The sequence below is a fragment of the Suricata suricatta genome, chromosome 7 (assembly GCF_006229205.1).
Source record: "Suricata suricatta isolate VVHF042 chromosome 7, meerkat_22Aug2017_6uvM2_HiC, whole genome shotgun sequence".
NCBI lineage: Eukaryota > Metazoa > Chordata > Mammalia > Carnivora > Herpestidae > Suricata > Suricata suricatta.
In genome coordinates this window covers 77,594,942-77,610,338 of record NC_043706.1, presented here as the reverse complement: position 1 = coordinate 77,610,338, position 15,397 = coordinate 77,594,942, and the positions used below count along the sequence as shown (strand labels likewise).

Genomic DNA, 15,397 nt, shown 5'->3' with positions numbered 1-15,397 from the left:
AGTCTCCCAGATTAAATTGAAGTCTTGTTTTTAATTTCATTTCCTTTTTTATTTAAAAAAAGAACTTGTTATTCACATTTTGAAATTACACTAAAATGTAAGTTAACTGTCCCCGTACTGCTTCTCTGCCTGATTGCTCACTGGATAAAATACAAGTGTATTATCAAAAATAGCCTCGATGCAGGCAACTCAACACAACCAGTATGGTGGGCCGAGAAGGGCTCGGAGGAATGAAATCTGGGAATCCCCTACTCAGTGCTATAAAAAATAAAAATCACCAAGATTTTTATACTCAAGTCCGCTGCAGGTGTTAGAAAACAATGGCAGGAGTGTAATCTATATTTTAAGAGAAGAGTATTGGGGAGATGGAATTCGTCTTTGATTTGAGCAAAGTTCAATGCTAATAGTTCTCTGGTTGCTACCCTTGACTCTATTATTGTGTCTTTGTCATTCTCAGCAAGGCTTTGTGACTCAATTTTGTCATCTATGACAGAATAATACAAGCATGCTTTATCTTCTGCAATTGCTATACCCTTGAAAACTTGTGTGAACTGAATGGTGGAAAATAAAATTACAAGCTTTGAATATATTACGAAAAACATCAATATTTTAAGAAACCTCAAGACGGGTCCTTTTGTCAAGTAAAGAATTCTTTGATACCCTATTTTTTTTTAATAAATTCAATTTTTATCTTTATATTCTTTAAAACTGAAACATTTCTAAAAGGGAAAGTATGGAGATTTTTACAGGCATTATGTAATGGATTGGGCCCAGGGGTTCCCTACCCCTTGGCCTCTAAGGAGGTTTCTGAATATTCACCTTGTTCCTATTCAGATCCATACTGCAGTGCTGGGAAGGCAGATAGGGTGGTCATGGAGGGTGTGTTCTTGAAATATGACTCATTAAGCAATTTAAAAAACCACCATTGTGTTCTTGGGAGAATTAAGGGAGTGGGAAGAGACAAGCTGAGAGATGGAAGGTAAGGAGAAGAAACAGGGCTAGGATTGTGAAGGAGTTTAGAGCAGAACTGAAAGAGAACTTGACATGTTTGAGAAACTAAGAGATGAATATGACAGAAAGGAAGCCAGTTTAGGGAAGAATGATATCAAGTCGGGGAGAAGAGTGAGGGCCAGCGTATGCAAGGTGTTCTAGACCATGACAGGATGCTTGAATTGCACTCTAATCTCAGTGGGAAACCATTAATGGGTCTTGAACAGTTGAGTGACATGAAACAATTCACATTTAAGAATATATACATAAACTGGAGGTAGGCATGAGTGGAAGCAAAGAAAACTTTAAGGAGCCACTGCACTTGCAGAGCCCAGGCAGGAGTGTCCACAGCCTGGACTAAGGTGGAAAGAGTGGAAGTGTGGAGAAGCACAGATCCAATATAAATGTTGAGGACAGAATTGTCAAACATGTCTGAAAGGGTGAATACAGAGAAGTGAGGGGGAGAAAGGGATCAAGGACAACTCCAGGTTTATGGAATGAGTGACTGACTGAGTGCTATTTGCTGTCCTTTATTTCTCTACAGTCTTTTTGATATAATCTCCTTATCCCTATTATTTCAGCTGTAACTGTATTCATGATTCTCTCTCCAGCTCTAATCTCTGTCCTGAAGTGAGAGACACGTATTTCTAATCATCTGCTGTACATTGAATCCAAATCTCCTTCCTCTTCTTTCTGAATTCCAAAACTTGAGAAATTATATTGTTTTAAAACAATCCTTCTCTGTTGCTACCAAACATCAAGTCAGTTTCCAAGAACTGAGAGTTCCCCTCTCAAACTATCATTAGTTCTATCCCCTCCTCTTTTCCCATCTTTATTCAGGCCCCTGTCCTCCTGCCTAGACTACTGTTAGAGTCTCCTACCTCATTCCTGTACCTCCTGTCTGATTTGTCCTGCACACTGCTTCCTGATTGATCTCTCAAAAGTGAAAAACCCAGTCATTTCACTCCAGGTTCAGAAATTATCAACATTTCCCTACTGATAAAGAAATTAGGTGCAAACATTTATGTGTGGGACTCAAGATTCCCTGCCACATACATATCAGCACATTTTAGGAGTTCTGTCCTCAGAGGGCATGACATTGTGAACATTGGAAAAGAATAGGCTGAAGAGAATAGGTATTTGGTTGGACACAAGCAGACTGAATATGAAAGTGTGCCTGGATTGTCCACATAAACTAAGAGCTGCTCCTCTTTGAGAACTTTCAAAAAACGTAACTCATATCAGAATTACACGTATCCCAGGTCAAGAGAAGCACCTCAAGGAAACTGTGGTGGACATTGGCTATTTTTTTATTAAAACTTTTTTAAGTTTATTTATTTATTTTGAGAGGGGGTGTGGAGAGAGAGAATCTCAAGCAGGCTCCGTGCTGTCAGCCCAACCTGAGTCTCAATTCCATGAGCCATGAGAACATGACTTGATTTGAAATTAAGAGTCAGATGCTTAACCCACTGAGCCACCCAGGCACTCCAGACATTGGCTGTTTTTGTCTGCCCAACACCTCTCTTTCTTTCAAGATAAGAATGTGCCAATCATGGTTTTTATCTCCCTTTCTTAAATGATGTGTCCATCACATGGGTACATGACCCAGGAGGGCTGTTTAAATGTTTGATGTGTGGACCTTGGAAAAGAGAAATTGTTGTTGTCCCTCTCCAGAAACATTGAACAGTAAGTACTATGTGAGCCTGAAGCTGCTGGTCACCACCTTTCCCTTCATAGCAAAAGCAGCAGTGAGAGAGTCAGATACCATATCATCAGAGTCTGGGCCAGCCAGTACCCATGGACTTTCCAGTTACACAACCCAAATGGAAATTATAAGAATGGTGACAGAGAAGTGAAATGTAAACCATTCCAACCCACTGTCCTTATCATATTATGTCAATGTTTCATTTTACCTTACCTTGTCTTTGCCTTTGTGATGTTCCTTCTCCAGTGCCATTCATCTCAGCCCTGTGCGTCTCCTCAAGCCAGGATGGGTCTGTGTTTTCCCTATACCTCTGAGCCCACAGGAGGACATCTGTGTAGGCAGTGGTCCTGGCTCTTCTCTGCCCAGCCCAACCATCCCAGCACTGGAGCTTTGGGATGTTCATGCAGTTATTTTGTTGGCTCTACTCTCCCAGTCATCAAACTACCACGCACTTGGTGTTCCCCAGTGGATTATTTCAACCCTAAATAGGACTAATTAACTGTAAAACATTTTGAGTTTTGTTCAAGACAGTATATTGCACTATTACACCACAGAGTTGGATACAAAATGTAGCCTCATTTTTCTGAGATCAAAAGTAAGAGCATTCACACACACACACACACACACACACACACACACACATATGCCACTTTATGAAACTTTGTGTTAGTAAGGTTGGGATTAACTGATATTTTTTACAAAGGGATACAGAGTGTATCTGTTCAGCTAAAGAACAGCAAATGCTTTGATTGGTTCATGATTTTGAATAAACCAATAACAGAGTGGGGAGCCTGGGTGGCTCAATCAGTTAGGCATCTGACTCTTGGCTTTGGCTCAGGTCATGATCTCATGAGTTTGTGCATTGGAGCCCCATGCTGAGCTCTGTGCCGATGATGCAGAGCCTGCTTGGGATTCCCTCCCTCTCCCTCTCTCTCTCTCTCTCTCTCTCTCTCTCTCTCTCTCTCTCTCTCTCCCACCTCTGTTTCTACCCCTCCCCTGCTCATGCTGTCTCTGTCTCTCTCAAAATAAATAAACTTTAAAAAAAAACCAATAACAGATTAAAGCAATTTTATTGCATTTGATTATACATTTGGGGCCAGATTCTCCCTGTACCTTCCTCTTTGGGTAAACATAGGAGGCCTCTGGACTAACTCAGACCCTGACAGTTTTTGGAATACTAAATGTGACACTAGTGGCCTAGTGGCATTAATGACCTTACCAAATTGCCCAATTTTCTCCATGAAAGTAATTTTAGCAATGATAGGCTACAAATGAGTAATTTCTGATAAGCAATTAGCACATATCAAATCAAGACTTGTGATTCAAGGTTTTATACTCTTAATAGAGATGTAATTACTGTTATAGTTAGTAGAGATATAGCTATTAAAAAATATCTGTGGAAAACTTCTGCTATTATTATGGAAGTAGTGGACAATATTCAAATGGATGCAACTCAGCCATTTAAATAAATCTGTTTTTAATCATAAAATGTCACTGTTCTAAGACCTGTTTTTCCTATTAACATGATGGAGATAATGTTAATGAGATTTAGTTAGTGTTGAAAAGATATTTGCAAATCAATCAACATGATACATCGCATCAATAAAAGAAAGGATAAGAACCACATGATCCTTTCAACAAATGCAGAAAAAGGATTTGACAAAATACAGCATCCTTTCTTGATAAAAACCCTCAAGAAAGTAGGGCTAGAAGGAACATACCTCAACATCATAAAGGCCATATATGAAAGATCCACTGCTAATATCATCTTCAATGGGGAAAAAGGGGGAATCTTCAATGAGAGCTTTCCCTGTAAGGTCAGGAACACAACAGGGATGTCTACTCTCACCACTGTTGCTCAACACAGTACTGGAAGTCCTAGTCTCAGCAATCAGACAACAAAAGGAAATAAAAGGCATCCAAACTGGCAAGGAAGAAGTCGAACTTTCACTCTTCACAGACACCAGGATACTCTACATAGAAAACACAAAAGTCTCCGCCAAAAAACTGTTAGAACTGGTCCGTGAATTAAACAAAGTCGCAGGATGTAAAATCAATGTACAGAAATCAGTTGCATTTCTATACACCAATAATGAAGTGGCAGAAAGAGAAATCAAGGAATCAGCCATATTTATAATTGCACCAAAACCCATAAAAATACCTAGGAATTAACCTAACCAAGGAGGTAAAATATCTGTGCACTGAAAACTATAGAAAGCTTATGAAAGAAATTGAAGAAGTCACAAAGAAATGGAAAAACATTCCATGTTCATGGATTGAAAGAAAAATTTTGTTAAAATGTTGATACTACTCAAAGCAATCTACACATTCAATGCAATTTCTATCAAAATAACACCAGCATTCTTCACAGAACTTGAACAAATAATTCTAAAATTTGTACAGAACCAGGAAAGACCTTGAATAGCCAAAGTAATGTTGAAAAAGGATACCAAAACTAGAGGCATCACAATTCTGGACTTCAGGCTGTATTACCCAGAGCTGTAATCATCAAGACAGAATGGTACTGGCACAAAAACAGACACACAGATCAATGGAACAGAATAGAGAACTGAGAAACGGACCTACAAATGTATGACCAACTAATCTCTGACAAAGTAAGAAGGAATATCCAGTGGAAAAAAGAAAGTCTTTTCAGCAAATGGTGTTGGGAAAACTGTACAGCAACATGTAGAAGAATGAACCCAGAGCACTTTCTTACACCACACACAAAAATAAACTGAAAATAGATGAAAGACCTAAATGTAAGAGAGGAAACCATCAAAATCCTGGAGGAGAAAACAGGCAGCAAACTCTTTGACCTCAGCTGCACTAACCTCTTACTAGACATGTCTACAGAGGCAGGGGAAACAAAAGCAAAAATGAACTATTTGGACCTCATTAAGACAAAAAATTCTGCACAGTGAAGGAAATAATCAACAAAACTAAAAGGCAACCAACAGAATGGGAGAATATATTTGCAAGTGACATATTGGATAAAGGGTTTCTATCCAAAATAAAGAAGTTATCATACTCAACATCTCCCAAAAAAATAATCCAGTGAAGAAATGGGCAAAAGACATGAACAGACACTTTTCCAAAGAAGACATCCAGATGGCTAATAGACATATGAAAAAATGCCCAACATCACTCACCATCAGGGAAATATAAACCAAAACCACAACGAGATACCACCTCACACCTATCAGAAAGGCTAAAATCAACAACTCATGAAACAACAGATTTTGGCAAGGATTCAGAGAAAGGGAAATATTTTTGCGCTGTTCATGGGAGTGCAAACTGGTGGAGCTACTCTGGAAAACAGTATGGAGGTTCATTAAAAAATTAAAAATAGAAATACCCTATGACCCAGCAATTGCATGACTAGGTATTTATCCAAAAAATACAAAAATGCTGATTTGGAGGGATACATGAACCCCAGTGTTTACAGTAGCACTATCAACCATAGCCAAAGTATGTAAAGAGCCCGAATGTCCATCAACAGATGAATGGATAAAGAAGATATGGTAGAAGAAGGAGGAGGAGGAGGAGGAAGAGGAGGTGGAGGAGGAGATGGAGATATGGCATAGAACTGCCTGGGTGGCTCAGCTGGTTAAGCATACAACTTTGGTTCAGGTCATAATCTCACAGTTTTTGAGTTTGAGCCCCACATCAGGCTCTGTGCTGACAGCTCAGAGCCTGGAGCCTGCTTCAGATTCTGTGTCTCCCTCTCTCTCTGCCTCTTCCCTTCTCATGCTCTGTCTCTCTGTCTCTCAAAAAATAAAAGTTTAAAAAATAGATGTGGTACATATATATATATTCCATTGTGTATACACACACACACACACACACACACACACACACACACACACAGAGGAATATTACTTGGCAATCAAAAAGAATGTCAACTTGTCATTTGCAACAATGTGGATGGAACTATAATGTATTATACTAAGTGAAATAAGTCAGTCAGAGAAAGATAAATATCATATGATTTCACTCTTTTGTGGAATTTAAAAAATAAAACAGATGGACAAGGGAAAATAAGATAAAAACAGAGAGGGAGGAAAACCATAAAAGTCTCTTAAATACAGAGAACAAACTGAGGGTTGCTGGAAGGGTATCGGGTGGGGGGATGGGCCAAATGGGTGACAGGCATTAAGGAGGGCACTGGTGGAGAAGAGCACTGGGTGTTATATATAAGTGATGAATCACTAACTTCTATTCCTAAAACCATTATTACGCTATATGTTAAGTAACTTGAATTTAAATAAACGTTTAAAAAGGAGTTGAATTCCCATTAGGAAAGGCAGCATAAGAGGACTAAGAAGTATTCTTCTGAAACTGAGAATCACTATCTATCTGAGTGAAATTTTATGACACTTAAATCTATATGAGGATCATCGAAGCAACAACAACAAAATTACAGACTTAGATGACAACACAGGATGTCCCCAAACACTGTTCTCCTCTATATTACTTTTCATACCCTGAGAAAATAAAGAAAAAATGACCAGGGTTGAAAGTGTGTGTTGGGAGGGGGGTGGGTCTCAAGTTGATATTTCACAGAACAGCTCACTTCAAAAATATGAATGTATTTGAGATATTGATTGCTGTGTTTACCATAACACCCATAAAGAAAGAAGGATCTACACACATAGGTTGCTGAAGAGGAAGGCCTTGGTGACTATGATTTGTTCCTTGTGACACCTTTCCCCTCTCTCCAGCCATCACTGACCCAACTTGGTAGGCCCTTGCTGACCCAAAGAAGCATGTTGCCTGGCTATCAACCCATGTGAAAAGATAAATCAGGTCAATCAGATTTCTTCTCTCTTTGAGCTAAGAAAGACCCTGCAAAAAAAAAAAAAAATAGGCAATAGGAGCTTATACTGAAAAGATGTGTGTAAAGGGTCATGAGGAAGAGTCAGAATCTTTAAAAGGGCAACACTTACTCCTGAACTATTAGGCAATGGAAGTCAGTAGCCTTCGGAGGAATCTTGGCTGGGCTCCAAGCTGACTCAGACAGACTTGTATGTGAGGTAGCAGGGGCCTTAGAGATCCTCTGCCTATTCACAGAATGTGCAAGGGCCCTTCAATAAGGATTTGGCAACATCTCCAAGTTTTCCTGGGGCAGCACATGTTGAAGCATGTCTGACCAGCCAAGGAAGGAGAGAAGGAGAATAATGGGGGCTACATTTCAGGGAGCAATCTTAGAATCCCTGAGTGGACACACACACACAACTCATAAGCAATGGAGGAATCCAGTAGGGTGGGCTGGAAGAAGACATGAGGGCTTGTATTGGGAGAGAAGAGTGGTTTTAGGTAGTCTGAGGCTCTCCTTCATAATCTCCCTTCCCTGGAGGAAAGATATATACACCTCTGGAGAGGTATATATAATACAACTGACATAGCTGCATCATTTGCCATGGTAAACACCCATCTTCAAATTGCCCAGACCAGATGAGACTAGAATGAAAGGCATTTTCCTAGAGAGAACAGCACACACAAGTGAGTGACTAGATGGCTTGGGGTATATAGGGATCAGAGCTGGTCAGCTCCACTGTGGAGAAGCTTGGGTATGCCAGTGGAAAACTTCAGTGAGGGCTAAAGTGGCATCCAGAAGGCAGAGCCAAGAGGTTGTGATGGTTAATTTTATGTGTCAACTTAATTGGGCTGAGGGATTCCCCAGGTAACTGGTAAAACAGAATTTCTGGGTGTGTCTGTGAGGATATTTCTGGAAGAGGTTAGCATTTGAATCACTAGACTGAGTAAAGAAGACGGGCCTTCCCAATGTAGGTGGGCACTGTCCCGTCCTCTGGGGGCCTGGGCAGAACAGAAACATGGAGGAAGGAGGAATCTGCTCTCTCTCCATGGAGCTGGAACAGCCATCTTCTCTTGCCCTCACACATCAGAGGTCCTGGTTCTTGCGCTTTCGTATGCCAACTGAATCACACCACTGGCTTTCCCAGTTTTCCAACTCGCAGACAATAGATAATGGGACTTCTCAGCTTCCATAACCCTGTGAGCCAATTCCTAGAATAAATGTCCTCAAATATATCCTATTGATTTAGTTTCACTGGAGATCCCTGACGAACACAGAAACTAAATAAGCCACCTCCCCACACATACCTTGAGAAGTGACAGAGCTGAGATTTTGTCACTTTGTAAGTGATAACTATTAACACAATGAATCCAGGGACAAATTACTCAAGGAGACTCTGGCTAGTGGGGCTGAGGGCAGGCATCAGGATTTCCTGAATTAGCAAAGAAAGCTGGTCAGTAGTGAGAAGAATGGAGCAGAGACTCAGAAGAAAGCAGAGACCACACAGCCCTTGAGAGACTGACCCTAACTATTGACAGCTTTGAAATCCTAGTTTCCAATTGAGTCCATATGTTTTTTAAAATAACTTCCCCCACGCCTTTCTTGCATTGCTTTGAATAGGTCTCTATTTCTTGTAAGTGAAAAACTATAATTAAGCAACAAAATTAAAAGATTCGAGGTAGAAATAACTCTACCATTTCTTTGACCTTCAGGAAATCACTATCAAATTGGCATCTGCATGTGTGACTGGCACTTTTGTTCTTTTTTTTTTTTTTGGTCCTGTATCCCTTCCTTCCCTATCCTTTGGCCTGTCCTGATAACTGGTTCACACTCTTCTTCAGCTGGCCTGTGCCATGCTGCTCACTTTTGGTCTGAATTGAGTTTTGAATGGGTCCCGGAGCTGAGAGAAGTATATTTAATCAAGCATTTTCGATGCTCAAGACACTTTGCTGGTTGCTGTCACACTTGTCATTTCATTGAATCTTTTGTGACTACCCAAATAGAGTTGTCAGAGTAGTTTTATCAATGAAGAAACAGGTTCATTAAAGTTAAATGAGTTGTAAAGGAAGTTATAGAGCAGAGGTTAGAACACGGGACTTTAGGAGGCCATAGCAGAAGCTAATTTTACCAGGTTGCTTGTAACCTCAGGGGTGGAAGGATCTAGGTTGACCATGGACAGCTTCCACCCCCAAGCTGTGGACTGTGTGTTGCATTACCAAGGTGGTGCTCCTGAGGGTGGGAGAGAAAGGAGAAAAAGAGGTAAAAATGCTACAGAGAAGAAATGCACAGGAAGTGGAAGAAAAGCATAAGTAAAGAAGCAAAAGAAGACTAGCAGATCAGGGGGTCAATGTTCCATAGGGGTGACAGATGAAGTAGAGGATAAGAAAGCCCTTTAAAGAGAATAATAGTCTTATACTGCACCTCCCCACCTTAAAGCTACCCACCAACAATGCTGATCTGGTCCCTATTCCCCACTCTCACCAAAAGAAAAGGCACAACCACAGTTAGAATAAAGTGAGACATCAAATCTAAGAGCCAGTTGAGTCTCGAAAGCATTCTTTGGCGTGTTGTCAGCAATAGACTATGAGTTTCCACTTTTAATTTTGGGAAATTTCATATTGCACAATTTACTATTTCCCCCACAGTCCGCCAGTACTATTTGCCAACCTTTTGGTATCTGGACCAATCCCAAGTATTTACTGGCAGAGGCTGCTTTACTGGTTTTGGCAGCATTGCAAATTGGTTAGGAGAATAAGCCTTATAGTCAATCTTCATGAGTTCAAATCCTGCCTCTGGTACTTGATGGGGACACATCTTTAGGAAAGTACTCTACTCCTTGTGCCAAGTTTCCCACTTCACAGTGAGGTTGTGAAGATAAAACAGGGTGGGCACCCTACTTGGTTTGCCCAAGACTGAAGGCCTTCCCAGAATGCTTAATTTTCAGTGCTGAAAGTCCTGGGCAAACTGGGATAGGTTTGTCACCTAAGAATAAACTAAAATATTACAGGTAAAGCACCAAGAACAGTGAGTGCTCAACAAACATTAGCCATTGATGTGTAAATCCACTGAGAATGTGACTATTTTAATGGTCACTGTTTCCCCTGGGGGTCTGGGACTAGCGGTCCAGTCTTTTTTGAAGGGCAAGATCACTTCCATTTCTTCAAAGCTTTGGAATCACTGGGAACAGGGCAAAGATGAGGGTGGTGTGCCTGTGAATGCTAAGGTCTGTGCATGTAGGGAGGAGGAGCCAGATTCCAGCCTCCTCTTCAGTCATGGAAAGTCTCCCTCCCTTTCCCTAATGACCTTCTCACTCTCCTCTGGGTCCACCTGAGCAATGCTGGCCATCTGGCTGGTCTGCACTGTAGGCCCATAGATAGAACTTGATCTACTGAGTGAAGACTTCTGATCTTTGGAGTCAGAGTTCCCTTCAGGACATCCTGAGTCTCCCCAGGAGTTCCAACTGAATTTCTGAAGAATGAAAGGCTGTCCCCGCACATCTAATCTGGCATTCTGGGAGTTTCTATTTCTTGCAAAATCCTCAAAAATTTTATCCCTTAGGGACTTATGACTTTCATAACTGCCTGTTCTCAGATATAGAGGAGAACAGTAAATAGGAGGCACACTAGTACAAGGGTTAAGTAATTAGGGAGTCTAGACTGCCTATGTGTGATCATGGACAGCTTATCCTCTTTAAAACCTCAGCTCCTATGTTTGCAAAGTTGAGATAATGATCATTGCCATGTAGTAAGCACTTACTATGTGCTAAGCAAATGACATACAATATCTTAATTAATATGCACAACATACCGAAGTATGCACTTCAGAAATCCCATATTATAGGAATCTGAGGCACAGAGAAATGAAGTAATTTGTCTAAAGTCACACAGCTTGCAAGTGACAGACTCAGATTCAAAGGAAGTCTGGCTCCAGAACTCAGACTCCCAAAAAGTATGTTCTGACTCCACTGAATTGCTATGAGAAATAAAGTAACACATAAAAAGACACTTAGCATACAGAAAGCACTAAGTAAATATTAGATTTTTTTAAGGGAAGATTGAAAAGACAGTTAAAGTGAATGGTTCAGCAGCAGTATATTTTTCATTCACATATAAAAATAGTCTACTGAATCAGCCTGACACTATTAGAAAAATTTAATGAGTACATATTGGACATGTACTTAGCAACTACTGCTGTGCAAAGGGCTTTGGTACAACTGTGGGCAAAACCAGACACTGCTTCTGCATTTCTGAATCTTCTAGCCCAGAGAAAGAGATTAAAATTGAACAAACCATTCCACTCAAAAAAGAAAAAAAAATGACCAATCCTAAAAGAAAATGAAGAAAACAATTCAATTTATGGTATCATCAAAACAATAAAATACTTAGGAATAGGCTTAATCAAGGAGGCAAAGATTTATACACTTGAAAACTATAAAACATTTCTGAAATTAAAGAGTACACAAATAAATGGAAAAGCATTTGATGTTCATAGACTGAAAGACTTAATATTGTTAAGATGCCAATACTACTTAAAGTGATCTACAGATTTAATGCAATTCCTATCAAAACCCCATTGGCATGTTTTGCAGAAATAGAAAAGTCCATCCTAAACTTCATATAGAATTGCAAGGAACCCACAGAGCCAAAACAATCTTGAGAAAGAAGAGCAAAGTCGGAGGTCTCATACTTCCTGATTTCAGAAGTAACTACAAAGCTACAGTAAGTGAAATAATGTTGTATTATCATGAAGACAGACATATAGATCAGTGGTATAAAATAGAGAGTCCAGAAATGAACCCTTTTATATATGATCAAATAATTTTTGACATGGATGTCAACAACATTCAATGGGAACACGACAGTCTTTTTAACAAATAATGTTGGGAAAACTGGATATCCACATGCAAAAGAATGAAGTTGAATCCTTACCTTACACCATATATAAAATTAATTCAAAATGGGTTAAATACCTAAACGTAAGAGCTAGAACTATAAAACTGTTAGTAGAAAACATAGAAAAATGCTCTTGACATTGGACTTGGCAATGATATCCTGGATATGACACAAACAGCACAGGTAACAAAAGTTTTTAAAAAATAGATAAATTGGACAATACCAAATTTAAAACTTTTGTGCATCAAGGGACATAATCAACAGAGTGAAAAAGAAACCTGCAGAATGGAAGAAAATATTTGCAAATCATGTATATGACAAGGGGTTAATATCCAGAATATATAAAGAATTACAACTCAACAACAACAACAACAACAAAACCCCTCAAATAACCTCATCCAAAAAAATGGGCAAAGGACTTGAATAGACATTTCTCCAAAAAAAAAGACATAGAAATGCCAACAAGTACATGAAAAAGTGCTCAACATCAGTAATCATTAGGGAAATGCAAATCAAAACCACAAAGAGTTACCACCTCACACCCATTGGGATGGCTACTATCAAAACACAGAAACAAAAATAAGGGTTGGTGAGGATGTGGAAAAACTGGTACCTATAATAGTCAAATTCACAGAGATAGAAAGTAGAAGACGGGCTGCCAGGAGCTGCAAACAGGGGAGATTGGGGAGCTGCTGTTTAATGGGTCTAGAGTTTCCATTTTACAAGATGAACACAGTTCTGAAGATTGGCTGCACAACAATGGGAATGTACTTAACACTACTGAACTGTACACTTAAAAATGGTTAAGATGGTAAATTTTATGCTGTATGTATTATACGATAGTTTTTAAAATAAATTTAAAAAGGAGAAGGCAATATAAATGTTATGAACGCTGCAAAGGATTTAGGTCCAAGGTTTATTTAAAGTGGATCTGACCTGAGGAGTGGTGAGGGAAACTTCACTTAGTGGAGAGCAGGATGAGTAGGATAGGAATTTTCTGGGGAATTAAAGAGGCAAAGAAAACACTATTATATGCAAAGTCCCTGTGAATTGAGGGATCCTCATTTACTTGGGATGCTTTTTATTAATTATTGACTAAATACAAACACTTGTTTTTACCTGGTTATTTCCACCTCCTCTGCCCCTCTTTTTTTGGAAACGTAACTTACAAAGATAGCACAAATCCTTAATGAATCCTCAATAAATTTAGCACCAACACTTTGAATCAAGTAACAGTCAAGAGAGGTATTCTCAAGTTTCCTTTACCCTCTTTCATTCCCTTCCCCTGAAGTCAGTGGCAAGGCTGGGGGCTGAGGAGACATCCTCAGGGAGCTTCCCCGTGTGGAAGGAGACTGAAGAGATATGACAACTAAGTGTAAGCCATGATCCTGAACCAGATCTTGGGCCAGAAAGCAAAAAGAGATATTGTTGGGACTGTTGGTAGAATTTGAATTGGATCTCCGGATCTGACAGAAGGTGTCATGTCAATGCTAACTTCCTGATTTGCTTGTCATATTGTGATTATGTAAGACAGTGTCGTTGCCTTTTCAGAATATGTTCTGAAGCATTAAGGGTTGATGAACATCCTGTTGAAACTCTTTTAAATACTCAGAATAAGAATAAGAATAATGATGGCGGTGTGAGTAGTATACATAGAGAGAAGAAAGAGAGTACACATATGTGTTAAAATATTAACAATTGAGGTATCTGGGTGAAGGTGATACAGGACTTCTGTGTACTACCCTGGCAACTTTTTCAAAAGTTTGGAATTCAAGATAAGTTATTTTTCAAATACTTTGTCTATGATTGAAATGAACCCACAGGTGAGGCAGTAAGCAGTAGTTGTGAGATCAGGAATGAAGATACACATTTAGTCTATTACTGAATTTGAAAAAGAAAACTTTGAGAGAAAAAAATTTTAGTGTTCATTCAGCTCTCTCCAGAATGAAGTATGCTACCCTGCAAATAACCCACAAGTGGTTATAGTAAATTAATAAGTATTCTGATTCAGCACCACTTTGGGTAGCATGAATTGGTCATCAGATCTGGGAATACAGGTCCTTTTCTCTGAATCATGGCCCCCCACCAGTCCTGAGACACATTATATGCGAATCCACCTCCTGACACAACTCTTTTCAAAAGCTTCAGAAAATTGAGGACGAAGGAAACCTACCAATAGGATCTTGCTTGCAATGATGACAGAACCGGGCAGAGCTGTAAATCCAGAGGGTGCTGAAGTGAATCTGGAACAAACACCATACTCCTCAATGTTTTCATCCATCTGCAAGATCACCCAATGCCTGAATCAAATCTAAGCATGAGTCATTGGGTTTCCACACACACCTACCACCTGAAACACATTGAAATGAGCTTCTCAGTGTGTGGAGCAGTGGGAGATCTATATAGGAAACATCTTGGGAAAACGAAGAGAGGCCCTAATCTCCGCCGTTCAAACAGGCGTTGTGCCCAATGCACACACGTGGGGACAGGACAGCTGTGCTGACCGATACGCAGCTCTTACCAGTGTTCAGGTTGGATGCCCTTGTGTAATTCTATCACATAAACAGGTGGGGTTTTTTAATAGATTAAAAACTATAAGTAGGGTCATATATTTTAGGAGGAAATTGCCATAGAGTTAGTGAACTCAATTTTGTGCCCCTCAAAAATCCTTAGCTGGATTGAGAAAAACAAATCAAGTTCAACTACATTTTTGTTAGAATAAAATCGTCAAGACTGTCTGTTCACAGGAATTTGAAAATTGTCAGATTACTTCTGTCTACAGCAAGTTTCTTTAAGCAAAGCTGTGTTGAATGTCCAGCCACATTTTCTCCTCTCTGATTCTTCCTAGCCTTGACATTCAACTCAAATTCCACCTTCTCTGTGAAACCTTTCCTGTCTGCTCCAGCCCTCATAAATCTTCCCCCCTCTTAACACCTACAATACTTAAGTTCTTATTAGAATTTAATTACACATGTCTTGAATTTTATAACT

General features: G+C 39.6%; 1 long non-coding RNA gene across 1 annotated transcript in view; it reads right to left on the bottom strand.

Annotated features, from left to right (window-relative positions):
* The window catches only part of LOC115296643, an 83,216-nt gene extending 68,535 nt beyond the window's left edge, over nucleotides 1-14,681 (bottom strand). The window contains exon 1 of the long non-coding RNA XR_003910975.1: nucleotides 14,580-14,681. This is a non-coding gene — a long non-coding RNA (uncharacterized LOC115296643). The remainder of the gene's footprint in view (nucleotides 1-14,579) is intronic.
* Nucleotides 14,682-15,397: the final 716 nt, after the last annotated feature.